The 9,664-nt window shown below is 48.8% G+C and overlaps 1 protein-coding gene across 5 annotated transcripts in view; it reads right to left on the bottom strand.

Moving 5' to 3' along the window:
- Positions 1-7,499, bottom strand: part of ANKRD12 (ankyrin repeat domain 12) — a 102,170-nt gene extending 94,671 nt beyond the window's left edge. For 2 of the 5 annotated variants that reach the window (XM_084778121.1, XM_084778118.1), the window contains exon 1: positions 7,333-7,499. The gene's annotated coding sequence lies outside the window, so the exon portion shown is untranslated. Of the gene's footprint in view, positions 1-6,832; positions 7,068-7,203 lie in introns of those variants that run through there. The other 3 variants (XM_084778124.1, XM_084778119.1, XM_084778120.1) reach the window with 3 other exon arrangements.
- Between the last annotated feature and the right edge of the window lie 2,165 nt (positions 7,500-9,664).

Genomic DNA, 9,664 nt, shown 5'->3' on the forward strand with positions numbered 1-9,664 from the left:
AAGACAGCATGCACGCCACCAAGCAACCTTTTGTTTATCTTTCATAACATGAAGACAACAAAAACTTAGTAAAAAGCCAAGTTTCTCAATTCAACTGAGCTTAAATAGCATATTCTTCCATGCTGTTTTATAAATCTTAGACCATGGGGATAAGTTCGTGCCTCACATAGCTGTGAATCTAAAGAAATAAGATGCAAGCCTTACAAGCTACAAACCACTGTAACTTTTTTGTTTGTTTGTTTGTGTTTGTGGAAGAGACAGTACTACGCAACCTTGGCCAAGCTTGAAGCTCAATAGTGAACGAGGCTGACCTCAAACTGGCCACAAACTGCCCAGCCTGCCTTCCAGCAAATTCCTATACTTTTATTATTTTTTTAATCTTGAGTTAATATAGCAATTTTAGGCAGAAAAGTGACCAACCACATATAGTTTTGTTCTCTATTAGAAGGTAGCAGTTATGGACTTGAGAGATGGCTCAGAGGTTAAGAGCACTGGCTGCTCTTCCACAGGTCCTGAGTTCCTAGCAACCACATGGTGGCTCACAACCATCTATAATGGGATCTAGTGCCCTCTTTTGGCACACAGACATATATGCAGACAAAAACACTGTATATAATAAATAAATCTAAAAGGAAGAGGAGGAAGAGGAGGAGGAGAAGGTAGAAGCTAGTCATGGTAGTGCTATCTTGTTTTCCTGGATCATCACAAGTTCGCGGACCATCTATCAACAAAGCAAGCTCCAGGTCAGCCTGGACTACACAATGGGAAATGGTCTCAAAAGTCCAAACGATAAAATGCAATGAAGATGAGAGACAGAATGTGGGCAAATTCCCACACAGGGCAAATAATCTGAAAAAACTACAGCATACACTTGTTTCAATAAAGTAGTTAGGAAAAGTATTTACTGCTAGTATTTGTGATAACTATGCCAACTGTAGCCCAAAAACATATTTAAGCAGAACTGTAAACCACTACATATTTTTAATAAACTTCAGTACAATAAAAAACTGTTAAGGGGCCTGGCCATGGAAAAAATAAGGTGTGTCTGCACACAGAGAGCAGAGGAGGGAACTGTCTACCTGGGGCTGAAGTCACAGGTGGCTGTGACCTACCTTATGCTGGTGTTTAGAACTGAACTCAGGTCCTCTGGAAAAACTGGAATTGCTCTTAACTCCTACGCCATCTCTCCAGCAGCTGCCACCAAAACAATTTCTATATTCTAAGAATTTTTTTAAACAAATGACTTCTACACTACAATTTACCCCATCATTTACCTTGTGTACAGAATTTCTGTGTTTCAATTTAACTTTCTAGGGACTGAAGTTAATTTTTTAATTTTCAGGCTTCTTTAAGTCCTGAATAGTAAGGAATCAGAAAAGCTATTTGTGGCTGCTATTTGATAACCTGCACAAGTCCCAGTTCCATCGCTGGACCAGACGTGCTCCCCGAGCTCCCCATCGCTGGACCAGACACGCTTGCTCCCCAACGCTGGACCAGACGCGCTCCCCGAGTTCCCCATCGCTGGACCAGACACGCTCCCCGAGTTCCCCATCGCTGGACCAGACACACTCCCCGAGTTCCCCATCGCTGGACCAGACATGCTCCCCGAGTTCCCCATCGCTGGACCAGATGCGCTCCCCGAGTTCCCCATCGCTGGACCAGACGCGCTCCCCGAGTTCCCCATCGCTGGACCAGACGCGCTCCCCGAGTTCCTCATCGCTGGACCAGACGCGCTCCCCGAGTTCCCCATCGCTGGACCAGACGCGCTCCCCGAGTTCCCCATCGCTGGACCAGACGCGCTCCCCGAGTTCCCCATCGCTGGACCAGACGCGCTCCCCGAGTTCCCCATCGCTGGACCAGACACGCTCCCCAAGTTCCCCATCGCTGGACCAGACGTGTTCCCCGAGTTCCCCATCGCTGGACCAGACGTGTTCCCCGAGTTCCCCATCGCTGGGCCAGACATGCTCCCCAAGTTCCCCATCGCTGGGCCAGACATGCTCCCCAAGTTCCCCATCACTGGACCAGACATGCTCCTAGAGTTCCCCATGGCTGGACCAGACATGCTCCCGGAGTTCCCCATGGCTAAATCAGACATGTTCCCCGAGTTCTCCATCGCTGGACCAGACATGCTCCCCGAGTTCCCCATGGCTAGACCAGACATGCTCCCCGAGTTCCCCATGGCTAAATCAGACATGTTCCCCGAGTTCTCCATCGCTGGACCAGACATGCTCCCCGAGTTCCCCATCGCTGGACCAGACGTGCTCCCCAAGTTCCCCATCACTGGACCAGATGTGCTCCCCGAGTTCCCCATCGCTGGACCAGATGTGCTCCCCGAGTTCCCCATCGCTGGACCAGACATGCTCCTGGAGTTCCCCATCGCTGGACCAGACGTGCTCCTCGAGTTCCCCTTCGCTGGACCAGACCTGCTCCCCGAGCTCCCCATCACTGGACCAGATGTGCTCCCCGAGTTCCCCGTCACCAATACTTCTTATTCCAAGGTTACTCTGATAATCTAGGCAACACTGTAATAACAATTTATTCGTTTTTCTTTTCTTTATTTTGTTTTACTTGGGGGGGGGGGGTTTCCAGACAGGGTTTCTCTGTGTAGCCTTGGCTGACCTGGAACTCACTCTGTAAACCAGGCTGGCCTTGAACTCAGGGATCTACCTGTCTCTACCTCCCGAGTGCTGGGATTAAAAGTGTGGGCTACCACCACCTGGCTAATTTACTAATTTTCAATATCAAATGAAAACATTAGAAAAAAACTTTCCTAAAAAACAACAATAGTAACAAAACCAAACACAACAACACTAGGGAGGCAGACACAGATGGATCTCTGTAAGTTCAAGGCCTGCCTAGTCTACAGAATGAGTTCCAGGTCAACCAGGCCTACACAAGACGACCCTGTCTCAAAAGAAGAAAGAATGGAAAAAAGGAAGGAGGGCAGCAGGCAGGCCAGACGGACAAGGAGATAAGATACACTTAGGACATAGTCTGTGTATCCTTGCAGGGTCTCCCTCTAGCCCAGGCCTGACCTTTAACTCACACTGTGGTTAGGCTGGCTTAGAATCTGGGGTGATCCTTCTACCTCAGGCTCCTCAATGCTAGGATTACAGGCATCTACAGATTTTAGAACCACTAGATGGCCAAAAAACATGAACTATTCAAAACCAAGTTCATAAAGGAAACCGATTTCCTGTTAATGCCATATCTGGAAACCAGCAAGAGACAAATTAACATCACTACTATGATACTTTCACTATTGCTTTTAAAAAGTCATTGTCTGCTAAGGAAACAAATTATGCATGCCTAAGTACATAACAAGAATGTTTTCAAATGCTGTGCGAAGCAACTTTATATTCTCCAGGAGAAATTGGAGGGCTAAAGCAATATTTAGAGTGTTCATAATCCGCTTTACTAAGATTAGAACTAAGTGGGGATTGGGAAAAAATGTATCTACAAGGAATTATAATCCCCAAAATAGCAGGTGCAGAACACAATAAAGCTAGGGCTAAGCAAAAAACTAGGGGGTGAGACATCTTGTTAGACTTTGAGAGCTACATTCTTTAATAGTGTCCTCACACTTCATGTATAAATGGACTTTCTATAATACTCTCAGTTGTGCTACCGAACTTTGTAAATTATGCAGGAAAATAATAATAATAATAATAATAATAATAATAATAATAATAATAATAAATTTTTTTTGGTGATGGTGCTTGACAGTGCTACTGAACAGGCTTCACACACAGGCCAAGTAGGCACTCTACAGGCCCATGAAATTATTGTAGATGAAAAACACAAGATTCTCAATGATACATAATTTGTCAAAGCCAAAAAACAACAACAACAAAAACCAAAACACCTAAACGAACAAAACAAAAAGTGGCAAAGAACTTAAATCCAGACCTTCTCAGTTAAAGCTCAAGGTTATTTTCCTTCTACTTCATACAGATACTCCTAAATAAACAAATTAGCACCTCACAGCAAGAAACTTCTAGACAAATCCCTAAGGCAAACTCTAAGTCATGAACCTTCATACCAAGCTTTTCCGTTTTCCTTTGAGAAGTGAGGGGCATGGACTAGAAAATGTGAGGTGACTTCTAGCTCTGAGACTACTCTTCTAAGGTGCCCTGTATGTGACACAGACATGTAAATGCATGTCAGCAGTGATTCTGAAGCTGCCTGCGCAGTGTGAGGGAAACCACTTAGCTGATGCGTGCCAACATCCTTAGGTACACATGCTGCAAGTAGTTTAAACTCTTACAATGATGGAGATGACTAATCTCACTAACCATTCTCTTCTCAGATGAAATTAACGTTCTGAATAAAAGCCGGAACTGATAGCGCAGGCCTATAATCTGAGCTACTTGGGAGGCTAAGACAGGGAGGATGGAAAGTATGTCTGAATAGTCAATTTAACATGACCCAGTCTGGAAAGAAAACATTAAAAGGGCTTGGGTAGGGCAAGGCATGGTGGCGCACGCCTTTAATCCCAGCTCTCTGGAGGCAGAAGCAGGTGGAGGCTGTGAATTCAAGGCCAGCCTGGTCTACAAAGAGAGTTCCAAGGCAGCCAGGGCCATTACACCGAGAAACCCTGTTTCCAAAAACCAAAAATAAATAAAACATTTCCAAATACCCCGACTACCATCTCTCCAACCACCTTCAGCAACTATCAACCACTTTCTCAACAGCCTCTGTAAAGGAAGAAGGGCATCTGATGCATCTCGGCTGGCCTAGAACTCACCGTGTAGCCTACACTTCGTGTGGTGGCGATGGTGAGTTTGTTTGTACATTTACTCACAAATTCATGTGTGTAAATGCATATATGGCCACTGGTCAAAATCATCTTCCATTGCTTTCCACTTTATTTTTTCAGGCAGGATCTCCACCGAACCTGGAGCCTGCCATTCTGGCTAGACTGGCTGGCCAGCAAGCTCCAGGGCCTCCGCTTCCCCAGAGCCAGAATTACAGGCATGTGCCTGCCACAGCTCCTAGCGTTTACACACACGGTCGTTGAGCATCTAAACCCAGGTCCTCATTCTTACGCGTTAATTAGACTGTCATCTCTCTAATCCAACCTTGAGCTGATTCTCCCATGTCTGCTTCCTGAGTGCTGGGTTTATAGACACTGGATGTGGGCTATCAAGCCTGGCTCATGCAATCCTGGGCATGACATCCAGGCCCTCCAACATGGTAGGCAAGGACTCTGCCAAACAAGCCATGCCCAACAACATTAAAAAGCATCTCCTTTTCCAATTTACTCCAACTGTCTCCATATAAAGTTCAATCACTATCTTTCTTCTGGATAAGAGTGCAAAACATTTTCAGCACAATTCTTTCACTATTGCTCTCTTAACTCCTCCTCAAATATATGTCATAGGATGCATACACAGAGCCTACGACTGTCTCATCTCTTCTTAGTCCATAAACTGTGTTAACGACTTTAAAACACAGGAACGGTAAGAACTGAGAAAGTTTTCCAACTTTTCAACCGCCCCCCCCACCCCCCCGGCAGGGTTTCTCTGTGTAGCCTTGGCTGTCCTGGACTCACTCTGTAGACTAGGCTAGCCTCAAACTTAGAGATCCTCCTGCCCCTGCCTCCAGAGTGCTGGGATTAAAGGCGTATGCCACCATGCCCAGCCCAAATTTTAATTCTAATATTCCATCCCAAGTACACTTAACCCTCTGGTTTCCCTTCCAGAAAATTTTGCCAGCTTCTAAAACAGAACACATCCATTGAACAACTAAGTCTGCCCTGAGTCAAGCTATCTTCTAGTGCGTTAGAAATTTCATTTGTGCTTCTATCAACCATAAAAGACTCTTAAGAAGTAAAACCTTTTTTTCTGCATCTACAAATCCAGAAAAAACATTGCATAGTTTTATATAGTTTTTGCTTTCAATCCTAGTGAAAGCCTTCTCCAAAGTTTAATAGAAGTAAGTTAAGATGGCTCAAAGTGTAAAAGTGTGTGCCAAGCCTGACAGGAACTCTGGGACCAACTCTAGGAAGCTGTGCTCTAACCTCCACACCTACCATGTAAACAAATGTATTAAAATACTAAATGTTGCGATACTTATGTTTTCAAGGGTAATGTAATGTCTTCATCCTCACATCGGTGATGCTAATGCATTTCTGCTTTTAAGCCACTTGGCACCAAGAGAGCACATCTTGCCAGTTCTGAGTTAATCTCCAGGAAAGCCTTTGTGTAAAGACTGAAGAAATTGAGAAAGATCAGTTACCAAGATTTTTAACAGCCTACTTGGGCATGTGTTTTTAATGAACAGATGACTTGCTCCATTATTTCATCTTCCTTTATAATTGACTCAGATCATTTTAAAATAAGAAGAAACACATGACTGAGGACGCAGGTTCATCTGTACCACAGAATTAGTGATAATCCCAAAGCGTCACTGATCACTGGATTTGCAACATACTTTACCCCGGTTCACAGACTGTCCAGAGGAAATTACAGTCCCCGCAACCACACTGATTCAAGTGTTTCCCCCCTACATGTTCAACTAGTGCAATACTGTTCACTTCCATCCTCAACGGTTCTCACTGTGATTATTAAAGCAGCTGTCAGCTGGGCTTCGGCGACCTCTTTGTACAGCCGTTTATTCAACGCTTTGGATCCTGAAGGATGCGTCATGCCACATTACTCTTCAAAATCAGATCTAAGATTCCAATGTGCTCTAGGGGTCTCTGAACATCATTCCAAGAGGAACTGGCACAAACTGAGACCTGATCGCTCAACGCCGCAAGGGCAGGTCGCACTGGCATTTAGGACAAGAACTGGCTCCGCCGAGCCGCGGCTCTTTCGCTTTCACGCACCTCTCCCGGGACCATCGCGCCTCCTACGCCCCGGCCCGCACCGAGTCTCCGACAAACCCGCACGCAGCGCGGCTGGCACCGGGAGCGCGCGGCGGCAGGGCGCGCCCCCGCGATGCCGTCCGTCCCGGTGCGCTGGCGGCGCCCTCCCGGCCGCGCCATGTTCCGGTAAGCGGCGGTCAGGGCGCTCGCGCCAGCCGCCGCCCGAGCGTCGCCCAGCGGCACCCCACCTGCTCCGCGACCCGTCAGGATGCCGGGCGGGGTTGGCCACCAACGGCCTGTCACGGTCCGGCCGGCCGCGCCGCGGGCTGGGCCGAGCCTGACCGGGCGGCGCGTGGCGGCTGGGCGCGGCTGGCAGAGGCGCAACCCCCTACCTGGCTCCAGGGAGGAGACGGGGCACTGAGCGGAGGACGGAGGGTCTCCTCCCCGGTGCCCGGGACAGACTCGAAACCGCGCCCTCCTTCCTCCCCTCTGGTCGCCACGCCCCCCTGGCCCGCACGGACCCGAGGCTCGGCGGGCGCAGAAGGGTTCACCCCCTGAACGAGGACCTCCGGGCGGCCGCCGCTGCCGGTGTCTCGGTCGCCGCTGCCACAGCCCCTAATGCCGCCGGGGCCAGGCTTGAAAACATCTCCGGTCTTGGTCGGTCTCTCACCACAGCCTCCTTGCTCCCGGACAGCGTTCTCCGCGATTGGCTGCGGCGCGACCACGTGACCCCGGCGGACACGTGACTCCCGCAGGCACGGGACGGGCGGCGTGACCGCCGTGCCCCGCCCCCGACGCGCCCGGCCCTGGGCTCAGAGAAGAGCGGGGCGCGCGGCGGTGGCGGCGGCTTGCGTCCCTGGGGCGCAGAGCGGAGCGGAGGGGGCCGGAAGTCCTGGGCCTCCGGGGCCGGCCGCGCCCGCGGAGCGGAGGGAGCCGCGTGGGAGTCGGAGGCCGCCCTCGCCGGCGAGCCAGGGCTTCTTCCTCGGGCGCCACCGCCGCCACCATCCGGGATGTACAAGAGGCGGCGTTGGTGCCGGCGCCGGGAGAAGGAAACGCTCGTATTTTTGCAGGGTTTGATTTGGGACGGCAGGGCCAGCTGGAGACCGGGAGGGTTTGTTAGCGGCCGTCGCGCCGGCCGGCAGGAGGGCATCGCCGCTGTGGGGCGGGTCCGGGCTGCGCGTGCGAGCCGTTGAGCACCCCCCGAGCGGCTTCCCAGCCGGGCGCACCCAGTCCCCTTAGCACTGCAGCGAGCACTGGTTGCAGAACGCGCGCGGCATTACGTCGGGTTCTAGCCACGAGATCCCGTGACCTTTTTGAACAGAAATTTCACTACACTTATCCATGTGGTACTGAGTCTCGTAGGGTGTGAGGAAATTTTACCATCTCGGTAATAGCTTGTACTCAGACTTCCTTCTGAAGGCTTTTTATCTACAGCGGTTAGCCTGCAACCGTTGTGCCTTAACCACTCAAGAAGTTACGTACTCCACAGGAAACCATCCTCTCCTTCATCGTTAACTGTGGCCTCCTTCAGTATCCGTTAGTTAGTACCTTAAGACTGGCCTGTCAGGAGTTAAGCTGAAAATTCTGACGTGACTTGTAGACTCGACAGGGACGTAAACCTGCATTTTAAAAAATTAATCAGGTTATTTTCTTCCCTGTTCTAACAGCAAGATTTTCAGTATGAGTAATAGGGAAGCACTCTGCTGCTATCGGATTATAACACTGACTTGGATATGTGTGACAGGAAACAAAGTTGAGAGGGTCTAGGGTGCTGGGCAAAGACTGTTCTTCCTACACTACATCTGTACACAGGGAACTGACCTTACACATGCCAAGCAAGTACCCCATGGTGGAATATACAAAGCTATATTTCTGGCAAATACTTAGCTTTTAGAAGACATGCCTTAAACCCTAAATCGTAAGTACACCAGTCTGTTTTTATAGGCAGAGCTGGGGAGACAGCTTAGGGGTTAAGAGCACTAGCTGTTCTGGTGGGAGTTCCTGGGGCCAGTCGTTCCCAGCACCTACATGACCACTCAGACCATACCTAACTTCCGTCCCTGGGTATCCAGTGCCCTCTCCTGGCTTACTGAGCACCAGGCAAACAGGCAAAACACATAAGATAAAATTCATCTGTTTTTTGGTTTTGTTTTTAGAGCCTCATTAAGTAGCTCTGTCTGGTGTGGACTTGGCTATATAGACCAGGCAGACTTCAAACTCAAAGAGATCCCCTGCCTCTGCCTCCAGCGTGCCCGCTACTATAATGAGGCACCTGAAGGCCACTGACTGGTAAACCCGCCATGAATTAAAGCTCCTCCTGAGTTCTCAGAAGCACTGTACTATTGCCTCCTTTCTTGAGTTGAATGTAATAGTCTTATTCATGCAAACATATGTTGTCCCTCTTTAAAACACATAATAACCAGCTCCACCAGTTATTTCTTGTGTATGTTTAAGAATATAGCCGAAGGTAGTCACACGCTGCCCCCCAAAAAACCAAACTACACAGCTAAAGGCCAGGTTTAGTGGCCGAATACCTTTAGTCCCAGCACACAGGAGGCAAGGACAAGACTTCTAGTCCAGCCTAGTTTGTACAGTGAGAACCGGTAAATAAATCCAAAGATAGCTTTAACTTTTATAAGTAATGCTTTTACTGGAAGGTAGAAGCAAAACTACCCTGAGTTGAAGGCCAGCCTGGTAAACACAGAACCAGGGCTACAGAATGGAACCTTGCCTCAAAGAACATAAACACAGAGACAGCCTCTTAGCCTTATTACTGGTAGTAAGGCCTTACTAGTTAGAAACACAGCAACAACTGTATGTTTACTGACAAACTTTATAAAAATTTAACAATGT

This window comes from Acomys minous, assembly GCF_964271855.1.
Source record: "Acomys minous genome assembly, chromosome: 4".
NCBI classification, from domain to species: domain Eukaryota; kingdom Metazoa; phylum Chordata; class Mammalia; order Rodentia; family Muridae; genus Acomys; species Acomys minous.